This window comes from Cherax quadricarinatus, chromosome 9 (assembly GCF_038502225.1).
Source record: "Cherax quadricarinatus isolate ZL_2023a chromosome 9, ASM3850222v1, whole genome shotgun sequence".
Taxonomy (NCBI): domain Eukaryota; kingdom Metazoa; phylum Arthropoda; class Malacostraca; order Decapoda; family Parastacidae; genus Cherax; species Cherax quadricarinatus.
Window position 1 is genome coordinate 53659274 of NC_091300.1, and position 14645 is coordinate 53673918.

The following is a 14645-nucleotide window of genomic DNA, read 5'->3' on the forward strand; positions in this document are numbered from 1 at the left end:
AAGTTATTTAGGAGAGGACATGTTAGATGACTGGTCTACTAGAGATGAAGTAAACTACAGAATACGTGAGGGGACGGGGCAGTTGCTGAAGCTTCTGTGGAAAGTAAATTTATCTGTGAATGCATAAAGGTAAATGTACTAGAGTATAGTGGACCAACACTTCTGTATGGGTGTGAGGCAGGAACTTTAAACATTGCAATGAGAAGAAGCCTCCAACCAGTAGAGATGTCAGGTTTGAGAGGAATGTGCAGTGTGAATATTAAGTAGAAAATGTGTGGTGTGAATATTTAGTAGAAAATGTGTGGTGTGAATATTAAGCAGAGAATAAGGACCACAGAACTTGGAAGACAGAATGGGGTTACCAAAAATATAATTCAGAGGGCTGAGGAAAGGTTGTTGAAGTGGTTGGGGAATTTAGATAAGGTACACATTAGGTTGTCCAAGAGGGTGTAAAAATCTGGGCTGGAAAAAGGAGAGGTAAAGGACATCCCTGGAAGGGTTGGAGAGAAGAGTCAAGGCCTTAAATGCTTGGGGATTAAGTATTCAGATTAATGCAAGCATTTTTAATTAGAGTGAATGCAAGCAAGTTTATTTTTTTGTGGTTGTTAAAGTTAAATTTACGAAGAGATTCAGAGAAACCAGTTAGCCAGACTTTATTCCTGGAGGAGGGAAGTACAATGCCTCACTCTGAACAAGGAATGTTGCAATCAGAGGATAAGACAAGTTATATCAGCACACTTTTGACAAGACAAAGATTGACTGAATGATGGTGAATGTGTGTATCCTTATTTTAGGATAGCCGGCCTTGGTGGGAGTATATCTGGAGGATGTTCTGGGGGTCAATGCCCCTGTGGCTCTGTCCATGACCAGCCCTCGTGGTGGATCAGGGCCTGATTAACCAGACAATTACTGCTGGCCACACACAATCCAATGTATGACCCACACCCCAGCTGGTCAGATATTGATTTTAGGTGCCTGTCCAGCTCCCTCTTGAAGACAGCCAGGGATCTATTGGTAATCCCCCTTATGTATGCTGGGAGGCAGTTGAACAGTATTGGGCACTTGAAACCTAGTGTATTGTCTCTTGGTGCATTCACGACACCCCTGATTTTCATTGGGAGGATGTTACAGCATCTGCCAATTCTTTTGCTTACATAGGGAGTGATTTCTATTTGCAGATTTTGGACTAGTCCCTCTAAGATTTTACAGATGTAAATTATGACATTTTTCTCACCTGCATTCCAAGGAGTACAGGCCAAGGGACTTCAAATAGTCCCAGTAATGGAAGTGCTTTATTGTACTCTATGTGCAGTGAAAGTTGTGTGTGTATTCCCCAGATCTGCAGTTTTGCCTGCCTTGAAGGGGGACATTAGTGTACAGCAGTATTCCAGCCTAGAGAGAACAAGTGACTTATAAAGAATTATCACTGGCTTGGTATACCTTATTCTAAAGGAACTCATTATACATCCTACCAATGTTGTAATCTTTAAAAGTGGGATTTTCTGATATTATCATCCCTAAGTCTTTCACATTAGTTTCCTGATCTACTGTGTGGTTGGAATTTGTTTTATATTCCACTCTAGCTTTTATTTCCTCAACTTTTCCATAGTGAAGTAACCAAAATTTTTCCTCATTGAACATGATATTGTTTTCTGTGACCCACTGTAAGACTTGGTTTATATCTGCTTGGAGATTTGCAGTGTCCTCAGTAGATGATAATGTCATGCAACTTCTAGTATCGCTAGCAAAGGAAGACACAGTGCGATGGTTTACATCTCCGTTTATGTTTAATATGAGGATGAGGAACAGGATGGGGTTTTTCACTGGCTGCTTCTGACTTTACTATGTTTAACATTATTCCTTGTGTTTTATTGGTTAGAAAGTTAAAGATCCATTTGCCCAATTTTCTTGTTATTCTTTTATCATGCATTTTATGTGCTATTACACCATGATTGCACATGTCAAAGGCTTTCACAAAGCCTGTGTATGCTCCATCTGTATTTTTTTTGTCCTCCAGTACATCAAAGACCATGTCATAGCAGTCCAGACTGGTAGGAGTGACCTGCTCTAAACCCATGATGCCCTGGGTTGCACAACTGCTGGGTATCCAGTTGGTTGGTGATTTTGTTTCATAGAACTCTTCAAAGATTTTATGACTTGGGACATTAGTGCTATAGGTCTATAATTCTTTGCTATTGCTTTGCTGCCACCTTTGTGGAGTGGGGTTATATCCATTGTTTTTAGTGACTGTGGGATGACCCCCATGTCTAGGTTCGCTCTCTTAGTACTTAAAGTATGAAAAAAGCGGTCTCTTGCAGCTTTTGATTAACACAAGAGTTACACAAGACTGGGCCTGGGGCAGAGTGCATGGGTATGGTATCAACTGCTTTTTCAACATCCAGGGGTGTTACGGTTAAGCCAAAAATTCTAGATAAACGTAATCCTGAGTTTCGGTCATAAAAAATTCATTCAGACTGTCAACCTTTAGTCTTTTTAACCCCTTCAGGGTCCAAAGCCAAAATCTGAAGTGGTGCTCAAGTGTCCAAGGAATTTCAAAAAAAAAAAATTATTTTTTCTTACAGAATTAAAGAGTATATTTTTGTGAAGGTAATAAGATAAAAAAAAAAATTTCTGATCAGTACTTACCGAGATACAGCAGCGGGAAGTTGACCCAAAATGACCGGGTGGTGGCAACATCAGTGACTTCCACAAAATCCCATTTTTTATTTTACGTTTTTTATACTTTTTTCTTTTCTTTTCTAATTTTTTTCTTTTTCTAATAACATTTGTGGCCTGTGAGACCAGTATAATGTATATTGTATTAGTGTACACTCATTGTATTCCATGCAATAACTGCACTAATTTATCATTATATTGCTTACAAAACTTGTTTACAAGTTTATTGTAAACAAAATGATGAAAATATTAGTGTGGTTATTGTGTTGAATACAACAGTACCATATGGTACAATGGTGCCATAGGGTGCAATTGTACCATATGATACAATGGCACCATATGATACAATGGTACCATATGGTACATGGTACAATGGCACATGATACAATGGTACCATATGGTACAATGGCACCATTTGGTACAATGGTACCATATGATAAAATGGTACCATATGGTGCAATGGTACCTTATGGTACCATATGGTGCAATGGTACCTTATGGTACCATATGGTGTAATGGTACCATATGATGCAATAGTACAATATGGTACATTGTACCATACAGTACAATGATACCATATGGTTCACTGTACCATATGGTACTATATGGTACTGTTGTATTCAACACAATAAACACACTAATATTTTCATTATTATTTTGGTTACAATAATTGTTTGCAACAAAAATATGCAAAAATGTTGTATATTAGTAATGTTCTATTATATATTTACAAGTGTACAGGAACTTGATGTGTTCCTTGAGGTGGATGACATAGCACTTTGTCTCGGAAACTGCTGAGTCAGTAGCTAGCTTGTGTCGCCTCTCACTCAGTCTTGGCTGGTGCCTCATGCCACCAACACCTAATGACCATATGGTACATGGTATCACATGTTACAGGGTACCATATGGTACATTGTACTATATGGTATAGGGTACCATGCAGTGCAGGGTACCATATGGTACAGGGTACCATATGGCACAGGGTACCATATGGTACAGGGTACCATATGGTACAGGGTACCATATGGTACAGGGTACCATACAGTACAGGAGACCATATGGTACAGATACAGGGATAACTATGGAAATAAGTCACCCAGACTTTTTTGGGTTATCCTAGGATTTTATACATATGCTGCTATGTATGATAATCTATGTAATTGTATTTCTGTACACCTGAATAAATTTACTCAAGTGCATGTGGCATCATAAGTAAGTTTATTTAGTTATACACAAATAAAGTTACATAGAATATCATACTTAGCAGCATATGTTTGGAGGACCTAGGATAACCCAAAAAAGTCAGACAGACTTATTTCCATTAGGGTCCCTGTACCCTGCACCATATGGTATAATGTACCATATGGTACAATGTACTATATGGTACATTGCACCATATGGTACCACTCTACCATACGATACCATTGTACCATACACCATTGTATGACATGGCACCATTCTACCATATGGTTCAAAACCATAGAATTCGTCTTCATCTCCACTTCCATCAGTCTTAGAACTGTAAGTTGTGAAGAGGAGAGTCAGAATTCACCTGGAGAGTGAGTGGGGAGTGAGAGCTTCCTTGCCGCCAGGCACAATGAACAAAGCTACTTTGCCGGCGTTCCCACAATGCCATGCGGGCGTCCAGATTTTTTCTATGGTGTGCGCACTGACCACCCAGACCCATTCTCTCAGATGTAGGCCTACCAGCCTTCTTGCGCTAAATTTGACGCCGCTAGAATTTTGGCGTAGATCTATGGTTTGGACCCTGAAAGGGTTAACTGCTTACTAAACATTGAGTCATACTGAAACTTCAGTATCTCACTCATTTCTTTGCTATCATCAGTTAAGTCTCATCTCACTTAAATAGGGGCCCAATACTCGATGTTGTTTTTGCCCTAGATTTGGCATATGAAAATAAATATTTTGGATTTCTATCAGTTTCATTAAATGCTTTAAGTTCTTTCTATCTCTCCTGGATCTTGCCTCCTTCTGTATTCTAGATAGACTGGCCCCTTTGAAACGCTCTGTGATTCTTCGCTTTCACCTGCAGAGGGAGCCTCTCTCTCTAGTGTACATCTTCTCTTCTCTTTCCGTAGGGGAATGCACTTTGAACACACCACAAGTGCCACAGAGTTACTTCTTTTTAGGCAATGTTTCAGATCCAAGTTGTTTAAGATATCTTCAGAGCATATTTGGTTAAGAACATGGTTAATTTGATCCCACTGGATGTTCTTGTTGTTGAAGCTGAAATTAGTGAAGGCACCATCATAACTCATTACCTTATGCTGGTCAGGACACCAGTGTATACAAGTCTATATTAATGTTTAGCTTGTGCTGGTCAGGACACCAGTGTAAACAAGTCTATATTATGTTTAGCTTGTGCTGGTCAGGATACCAGTGCATGCAAGTCTGACCACTGTTCAGCTTGTGATCAAATTAATTGAAATTGAAAATGTTATATTTCATGTCAGTTTGTCATTATTCATGAAAATAAGATCAACTGTATTTTGTTGCAGAGAGATTTAACAGATATATTTGCTACAAAGATTTAACAGTTCATGTATGTGTGAATTTTCCTCTGAGCTGCCTCATGAGGTTATCACTGCTGAAACATTACAGTAGGACCACATATCCACGGGGAATACATTCCAAGGACCTGCCATGGATACCCAAACTATGGATAGTAGCAAACCCTATATATAAGTCCTACACATACCTATTATAAAGTTTAATTGATAAATTATGCAAAATATGTGAAGAATTATCACTTTTTCACTGATGGGAAGCATTTCACTGCTTCTCTTAGGCTTAAACAACTGCCAGCTTCTCTACTTTTGCACTTTGCAGCCATTATTATGCAAAATTAAGAGATTTTTGGGCCACAGTAAACCGTGGATAACAAACTGCACATACCGAATCAGTGGAAATGGGAATTCTACTGTACAGTGGACCCTCGCATAACAATGGCATCACATAATGTTAAATCCGCCTAGTGATACATTTTAACGCAAAAATTTTGCCTCGGCTAGCGCTAAAAAACTCGCTCAACGCGATTCGTTCGAGATGCGTCCACGTGTGGCCTGAGCCCGCCTCACTTGTTCCATGGGTGCCAGTGTTTACAAGCCAGCCACCGCAGTCGCTTCCAAGCATACAATCGGAACATTTCATATTATCACAGCCTTTTTAGTGATTGCATCTGCAAAATAAGTCACCATGGGCCCCAAGAAAACTTCTAGTGCCAACCCTACAGCAAAAAGAGTGAGAATTTCTATGGATATGAAGAAAGAGATCATTGCTAGGTATGAAAGTGGAGTGCGTGTCTCCGAGCTGGCCAGGTTGTACACAAAACCCCAATCAACCATCGCTACTATTGTGGCCAAGAAAATGACAATCAAGGAAGCTGTTCTTGCCAAAGGTGCAACTTTGTTTTCAAAACAGAGATCGCAAGTGATAGAAGATGTTGAGAGACTGTTATTGGTGTGGATAAACAAAAAACAGATAGCAGGAGATAGCATCTCTCAAGCGATCATATGTGAAAAGGCTAGGAAGTTGCATGAGGATTTAATTAGAAAAATGACTGCAACTAGTGGTGATGTGAGTGAATTTAAGGCCAGCAAAGGTTGGTTTGAGAGATTTAAGAATCGTAGTGGCATACATAGTGTGATAAGGCATGGTGAGGCTGCCAGTTAGGACCACAAAGCAGCTGAAAAATATGTGAAGGAATTCAAGGAGTACATAGACAGTGAAGGACTGAAACCTGAACAACTGTTTGTGACAAAACAGGCCTATTTTGGAAGAAAATGCCTAGCAGGACCTACGTTACTCAGGAGGAAAAGGCACTCCCAGGACATAAGCCTATGAAAGACAGGCTTACTCTGTTGATATGTGCTAATGCTAGTGGTGATTGCAAAGTGAAGCATTTATTGGTGTATCACTCTGAAACTCCCAGAGTGTTCAGGAAAAACAATATCCTAAAGGCTAATTTGTGTGTGCTGTGGAGGGCAAACAGTAAGGCATGGGTCACTAGGGACTTTTTCTATGACTGGCTACACCATGCATTTGCCCCCAATCTGAAAAATTACCTCCTGGAAAATAAATTGGACCTTAGTGCCTCCTGGTATTAGACAATGCTCCTTTTCATCCTTCAGACGTGGCAGAGCGACTTTCTGCGGAAATGAGCTTCATTAAGGTCAAGTTTTTGCCTCCTAATACCACTCCTCTCCTGCAGCCCATGGACTAGCAGGTCATTGCAAACTTCAAAAAACTCTACACAAAAGGTATATTTGAAAGGTGCTTTGTAGTGACCTCAGAAACTCAGTTGACTCTAAGAGAGCTTTGGAGAGATCACTTTAGCATCCTCAATTGTGTAAACATTATAGGTGAGGCTTGGGAGGAAGTGACTAACAGGCCTTGAACTCTGCTTGGAAGAAACTGTGGCCAGAATGTGTAAACAAAAGGGATTTTGAAGGGTTTGAGGCTAACCCTGGGAATCCTATGCCAGTTGAGGAATCCATTGTGGCATTGGGGAAGTCCTGGGGTTGGAGGTTAGTGGGGAGGATGTGGAAGAGTTGGTGGAGGAGGACAATGACGAACTAACCACTGATGAGCTGCTAGATCATCTTCAACAGCAAGAGGCCAAACCTGAGGAAACTGCTCCAGAGGAGGGGATAGAGAAATTGAGGAAGTTGCCTACTTCAAAGATTAAGGAAATGTGTGCAATGTGGCTTAAAGTGCAAACCTTTTTTGATGAAAATCACCCTCACACAGCTATTGCAAGCCATGCTGGTGACTATTACATTGACAATGTTGTGAAACACTTTAGGAATGTCATAAAGGAATGGGAGGTACAGGCCTCTATGGACAGATATGTTGCGTGACAGATCCAGTGCTGATGCCACAAGCCATTGCAGAAAGACGTTTCTGTGGCTAGTGTACTCACTTGAGTGTTGTTGTTGTCCCTTGTGTTCCAGATGGTGATCCCATCCTAGTTGACAGTAATTCATGCAGTGTAAGTTGTTTCTCGAGTAACTTTCACATGTTGTTAACGTTTGTAAGTGAAGTTTCTTTATAGTTGATACCTCGTGTCACTGTGTGCGGCTCAGACTGAATATCTGTATTGTTGACCATGTTCATTTCTTTTCCTCTGTGCTTGCAGTGAGATAGTAGATTCGTTCTCCCTTGCTCATATTGCGTGTTATAGTGTTATTTTTTTCAACCGGGGAGAGTCATCCACTCCACCGAGTTTGTTCATTCCTCCAGTAAGAAAGAACTGATCCCTTGTGGTCTGGTGTGATTCGATTCCTGCTCCAGGAAGATCTTATTCTGACTGTGAAGCCACCAGCACCCATTAGTGACTTTGTAATGAGCCAAGAATTACTGTATCGAACAGCCGAGTTGAGTACTCCTAGCAGAAGAGTTAGTAATTCCACAGTCACTAGTGAATGTAGCTTTATCTATTGTAGATACTCGTTCAGATCACCCTCAGTCAAGGCATGTGTTAGCCATCGCAGAAGAGTTCGATCCATCCAAAAGATGATAACCATTCTGCATATGTAAATCTTACCCTCGCAGAGTTGGGTTTAAATGTAAACAGCCTGTATAATTAGATGTCCAAGATGAATGAAATCGTCAACTGTGTGTTTTGTTATCAGTTGATCAGTTTTTCAGAATTTTTTTTTCATGTCCATGTTCCCTCTGAATTCTGAGAATTTAACAGTAATGATCTGTGTGCACCAGAATTGCCTTTGCTGTTAACTTCACCTTGTATATATATTTATTCTTCATCAGAATCTGTAGAGTGCATGAATACAGATCGATCGATCAATTCCATCCTTTATTATATGACTTGTACTTATAATTTGTGATGCATTACGTTAAAACTCATTATGTTAACACCCATTATGTTAAAACTCATTATGTTAACATCCATTATGATACCATCCATTAGTTCTAAGTTACATATGTCTTTGTTATTGTATAGAATCAGCCCAGAACCACCTGCCTGTTCAGCCTATAGCATAGTGGTGTATGTCAAGACGACATACGTAACATGACCGAGCTGTCAGCATAGTTGCTGATCCCCCTTACATGTGTTGTATAGCTTATCTGAGTATCATAGTACCATTCGTATGTTTTATATAGACGATCCCTTACTAGGCTTAGTGACTGTATGACATCACGGGATGCGGCATGAGTGAGTGGGATGCGCTACCTCACTCTCAGTCCACGCATAGGTCTACATCAGGCAAGACAAGGCAGGTTGGGCTTCCTTACCACAGTCTGACAATATATATAGTGTTACCATCCAACAAGTGTGTATATCTTCAACCTCGTTATCTCCTTTCGAACCCCATGACACAATCATCACCAGATCTACAATAAAGGTAAGTGTCATGTAACTGTGCATGTCTTCTTCAGTTTGTGTGTATTAAAATTAATATTTCATGTGGTAAAAAAAAAAATTTTTCATACTTTGGGGTGTCAGGAATGGATTAATTTGATTTCCATTATTTCTTATGGGGATAATTAATTCAGCTAGCGATAATTTCGCCTAACATTGAGCTCTCAGGAACGGATTAATATCGTTAGGCGAGGGTCCAATGTATTTGCTACATTCCTCAATATTAGGTGTCTTAAGTTGAAATCACCCAGGAACAAAATATTTGGGGCTGGGATTGGAAGATTTTCCAGACAGCAGTTAATTTTCAAAAGCTGTTCCTTGAATTGTTGGAAAATTTTATCCTGTGGCTTGTATACAACCAAAACGGCAAGGTTTTGGTTTTCAACTTCTAGTGCTAAAACTTCAACTACATCATTTGTGGTGTTCAGTAATTCTGAGCCAACAAGTGACTGTGTGATATACAGACCAACCCTCCCCCCCCCCCCATTACTTGTTGCCTGTTCTTTTCATCTCAACTAAATAAGTTTTATCCTGGTACCCATATTTTGTTATCAGTGATCTGTTGTGTGGGTCTCTGTGAAAGCTACAAACATTGCATCTGACTGTGTGTGGAGTCCAGTGATGAAAGACATTTTTTTGGCTGGTTGATGGCATTAGATCCTATATGTTTCCAAATACAAATGATGATGAATTGTTTGTTTGTTGGGGGGGTGAGAAGCTTCATTTGTTGGCACAAATATCTGTTGTTCTTGAGTAGGGGCCACTGGCTCTGCCTCCAGTACAACAACAAGGCTCCAAGGTGGAGGAGACACCTATTGAAGGACCAAACACAACCTCACACCCCTCCTACACACTCTCAAACCTTGCAAACAAACATGGGCAAGTGCACACACACACACATGCATATGTAAACACACTAACACATAGGTGAGTACACACACACACAGTCTGCAGACCTCACAGAGAGAAGGACCTAGGAGTAAGCAAAGTGAATAGCACATCACCAGAAACACATCAACTGAGTAACCTAACCTCTGTAACCAGTGCTAGCCTGGCATATCTGAGAGTGTATACGAATGGTTCAGAGAACCAACATGTTGATAAATTAGACACATGTGCAACTCATTGGTATCTTTATTGAGGAAACGTTTCGCCACACAGTGGCTTCATCAGTCCATACAGAGAACGGAGAGCAGGAGAACGAGGTAATCAGTCCTTCAACCTTGAGTCGATGTGGTCAGTCCATCAATGTTGAATAGAATACAGCATATGAGCGGAAAAGTGGCTTATATACCATAGGCAGGAGAGGTGCAGCAGTCGTAGGTGGTGTCACAAGGTTGAGGAACTGATTACCTCGTTCTCTTGCTCTTCACGGTTCTCTCTTGTATGGACTGATGAAGCCACTGTGTGGCGAAACGTTTCCTCAATAAAGATACCCAAGAGTTGCACATGTGTCTAATTTATCAACATGTCGGTTCTCTGAACCATTCATCTACATTCCTGTCAGACACTGCAACTTCTTGGGATCTTAATACTTGGGAATTTTTTGCTTGCCTAAGCCTTGGGCACAACCTACTTCCACATGGACAAATGTGACACCACCTACGACTGCTGCACCTCTCTTGCCTACGGTATATAAGCCACTTCTCCGCTCATATGCTGTATTCTATTCAACATTGATGGACTGACCACATCGACTCAAGGTTGAGGGACTGATTACCTCGTTCTCCTGCTCTTCACAATTCTCTCTTGTATGGACTGATGAAGCCACTGTGTGGCGAAACGTTTCCTCAATAAAGATACCCAAGAGTTGCACATGTGTCTAATTTATCAATATCTGAGAGTGACCTTCAGGAATCTCAACAAAGAGTCATCCCAGGTCCTTTATAAAACATACATTAGGCCCATCTTGGAGTATGATGCACCACTATGGAACCTGCACAAGAAAAAACATGTTGAGAGAATGCAGAAAAGTGCAGCAAGGTTTGCTCCTAAGCAAAGAGGAATGAGGTGTAAAGGGAGGCTAAAAGATTAGGACCTAAAGACACTGGAAGACAGAAGAACCAGGGATGATATGATGATAACCTACAAAATACCCATGGAAAAATGACAAGGTATAAAAGGATTGGTTGTTTTAGAGGCGAGAAACAAGGACTCAGGGACACTGATGGAAGTTCATATAGCGGATGAGCCACAGGGATGTTAGGAAATATTTCCTCAGTCTCAAAGTGGTCGGAAAATAAAATGATCATGGTTAGAAAGTGGTGGAGGTAAACAACATACAGAATTTTAAGAGCAGGTGGGATAGTGCCCAAAAGGCTACGAGGGAATGAATTTGAAGAGTGGCAAGTTAAGAGGTGGGGGCAGGAGCTGAGAGTCAACCCCTGCAACCACAAACAGATGGGTACACTCACATATAAGTGAGTACATATAGGCAAGTACATAGAGGTGAGTTAAATATCAATGGTATACAATACCTATAAGACGATGAATTAGACACACATACAACATCTGGGTATCTTTACTTTGTAGATGTTTCATCCACTGCTTTTTATCAACACAATTCCGTATATATTTCTACAGACTTCAGATTATGTTGCATATTGTACTAATAAAGCAACTGGGTGAAAAAATATCTACAAAGATACTCAGATGTTGTACTTGTCTAATCCTTCATATAAGTGAGTACACACATACACATATACTTACACATACGCACACACACACACACACACACACTCAATGCACACACACACATACACACATGTACACATACACACATACACACATGTACACACACAAACATTCACACATGTACACAGTGTGATGTATAACCCACCACAGAACTGCAGGAGGCCAAGAGAGGAATATGAAGAGAACAACAGAGCGATGGTGGACACACTGGCTGAGGATGCTCGAAGAGCTCAATCAAGCAGAGCAAAGTTACTGGTTATGGGTGATTTCAACCACAGGGAAATCGACTGGGAAAACCTGGAGCCTCATTCATGGGGGTCCCAAAACATGGACAGCCAACATGATGGATGTGGTACTGGAAAACCTCATGCATCAACAGGTCAGGGACACTAACAGAGAGATTGGGGAGGATGAACCAGCAAGACTGGACCTTGTGTTCACCCTGAGCAGTTCAGACATTGAGGACATCACATATGAGAGGCCCCTTGGAGCTAATGATCACATGGTTCTGAGTTTTGATTACATAGTAGAGTTACAAGTGAAGAGGGTAACAGGAGTCGAATGGGAAAAGCCAAACTATAAAAGGGGGGGACTACACAGGTATGAGGAACTTCCTGCAGGAGGTCCAGTGGGACAGAGAACTGGTAGGAAAGTCAGTAAATGAATTGATGGAATATGTAACAACAAAATGCAAGGAGGCAGAGGAAAGGTTTATTTCCAAGGGCAACAGAAATAATGGGGAGACCAAAGCGAGTCCTTGGTTTACCCGAAGGTATAGGGAGGCAAAAACTAAGTGCACTAGAGAATGGAAGAGGTGCAGAAGGCAAAGGACCCAGGAAAATAAGGAGATCAGTCGAAGAGCCAGAAACGAGTAGGCACAGATAAGAAGGGAGGCCCGGCGACAGTATGAAAACGACATAGCATCGAAAGTCAAGTCTGACCCGAAACTGCTGTAAAGCCACATTAGGAGAAAGACAACAGTCAAAGATCAGGTGATCAGGCTGAGGAAAGAAGGTGGGGAACTCACAAGAAATGATGAAGAGGTATGAGAGGAGTTCAACACAAGATTTAAGGAAGTATTTATGGTGGAGACAGGAAGGACTCTGGGAAGACAGGACAGAGGGGGACACCAACAGGGAATACACCAACAAGTGCTGGATGACATACACACAACCGAGGTGGTGGTGAAGAAGCAGCTAAGTTACCTTGACACCTCAAGGCAATGGGACCGAACAATATCTCCCCGTGGTTCCTTAGAGAGGGAGCAGAAATGCTGTGTGTGCCATTAACCACAATCTTCAACACATCCCTTGAAACTGGGCAACTATTTGAGGTATGGAAGATGGTAAATGTAGTTCCCATTTTTAAAAAAGGAGACAGAAAAGAGGCACTATACTACAGACCAGTGTCACTGACGTGTATATTATGCAAAGTAATGGAGAAGATTATCAGGAGGAGAGTGGTGGAGCACCTGGAATGGATCAAGATTATAAACGACAACCAGCACGGCTTCATGAAAGGCAAATCCTGTGACACAAACCTTCTGGAGTTTTATGATAAAGTAACAGAAGTAAGACACGAGAGAGAGGGGTGGGTTCATTGCATTTTCTTGGACTGCAAGAAGGCCTTCGACACAGTTCCTCACAAGAGATTAGTGCAGAAACTAGAGGATCAGGCGCATATAACGGGAAGGGCACTTCAATAGATAAGAGAATACCTGACAGGGAGGCAACAACGAGTCATGGTACGTGATGAGGTATTACAGTTGGCACCTGTGATGAGCAGGGTCCCAAAGGGGTCGGTCCTAGGGCCAGTGCTATTTTTGGTATATGTGAATGACATGATGGAAGGGATAGACTCAGAGGTGTCCCTGTTCACAGATGACGTGAAGTTAATGAGAAGAATTAAATCAGATGAGGAACAGGCAGGCCTTCAAAGAGGCCTAGACAGATGGACACATGGTCCAGCAACTGGCTTCTTGAATTCAACCCTGCCAAATGCAAAGTCATGAAGATCAGAGAAGGGCAAAGAAGACCGCAGACAGAGTATAGGTTAGGTGGCCAACGACTGCAAACCTCGCTCAAGGAGAAAGATCTTGGGGTGAGTATAACAACGAGCATGTCTCCGGAAGCACACATCAACCAGATAACTGCTGCAGCATATGGGCGCCTGGCAAACCTGAGAATAGCGTTCCGAAACCTTAGTAAGAAATCTTTCAAGACACTGTACACTGTGTACGTCAGGCCCATACTGGAGTATGCAGCACCTGTTTGCACCGGGTCAAGCACGTTGAGAAATTAGAGAATGTGCAAAGGTTTGCGACATGGTTAGTGCCAGAGCTAAGGGAAATGCCCTACGAAGAAAGGTTAAGGGAAATTGGCCTGATGATACTGAAGGACAGGAGGGTTAGGGGAGACATGATAACGACATACAAAATACTGCATGGAATAGACAAGGTGGACAGAGACAAGATGTTCCAAAGGAGGGACACAGAAACAAGAGGTCACTCTTGGAAGTTGAAGACTCAGATTAGTCACAGGGATGTTAGGAAGTATTTCTTCAGTCATACAGTGGTCAGGAAGTGGAACAGTCTGGCGAGTGATGTAGTGGAGGCAGGAACCATGCACAGCTTTAAGACATGGTATGATAAAGCTCATGGAGCAGGGAGAGAGAGAGGGCCTAGTAGCGTTCAGTGAAGAGGCGGGGCCAGGAGCTGAGTCTCGATCCCTGCAACTACAATTAGGTGAGTACAATTAGGTGTGTACACACACACACACAATGTACACACACACATGTACACACACACATTCACATATGTACATAAACATGTACACACATGTGTACACACACAAAATGTACATATACACACACA

At 41.5% G+C, this 14645-nt stretch overlaps 1 protein-coding gene across 4 annotated transcripts in view; it reads right to left on the bottom strand.

Annotated features, from left to right (window-relative positions):
- tefu (Serine/threonine-protein kinase tefu) overlaps positions 1-14645 on the bottom strand; it is an 844515-nt gene that overhangs the window by 667951 nt on the left and 161919 nt on the right. The gene's annotated exons all lie outside the window — the stretch shown is intronic.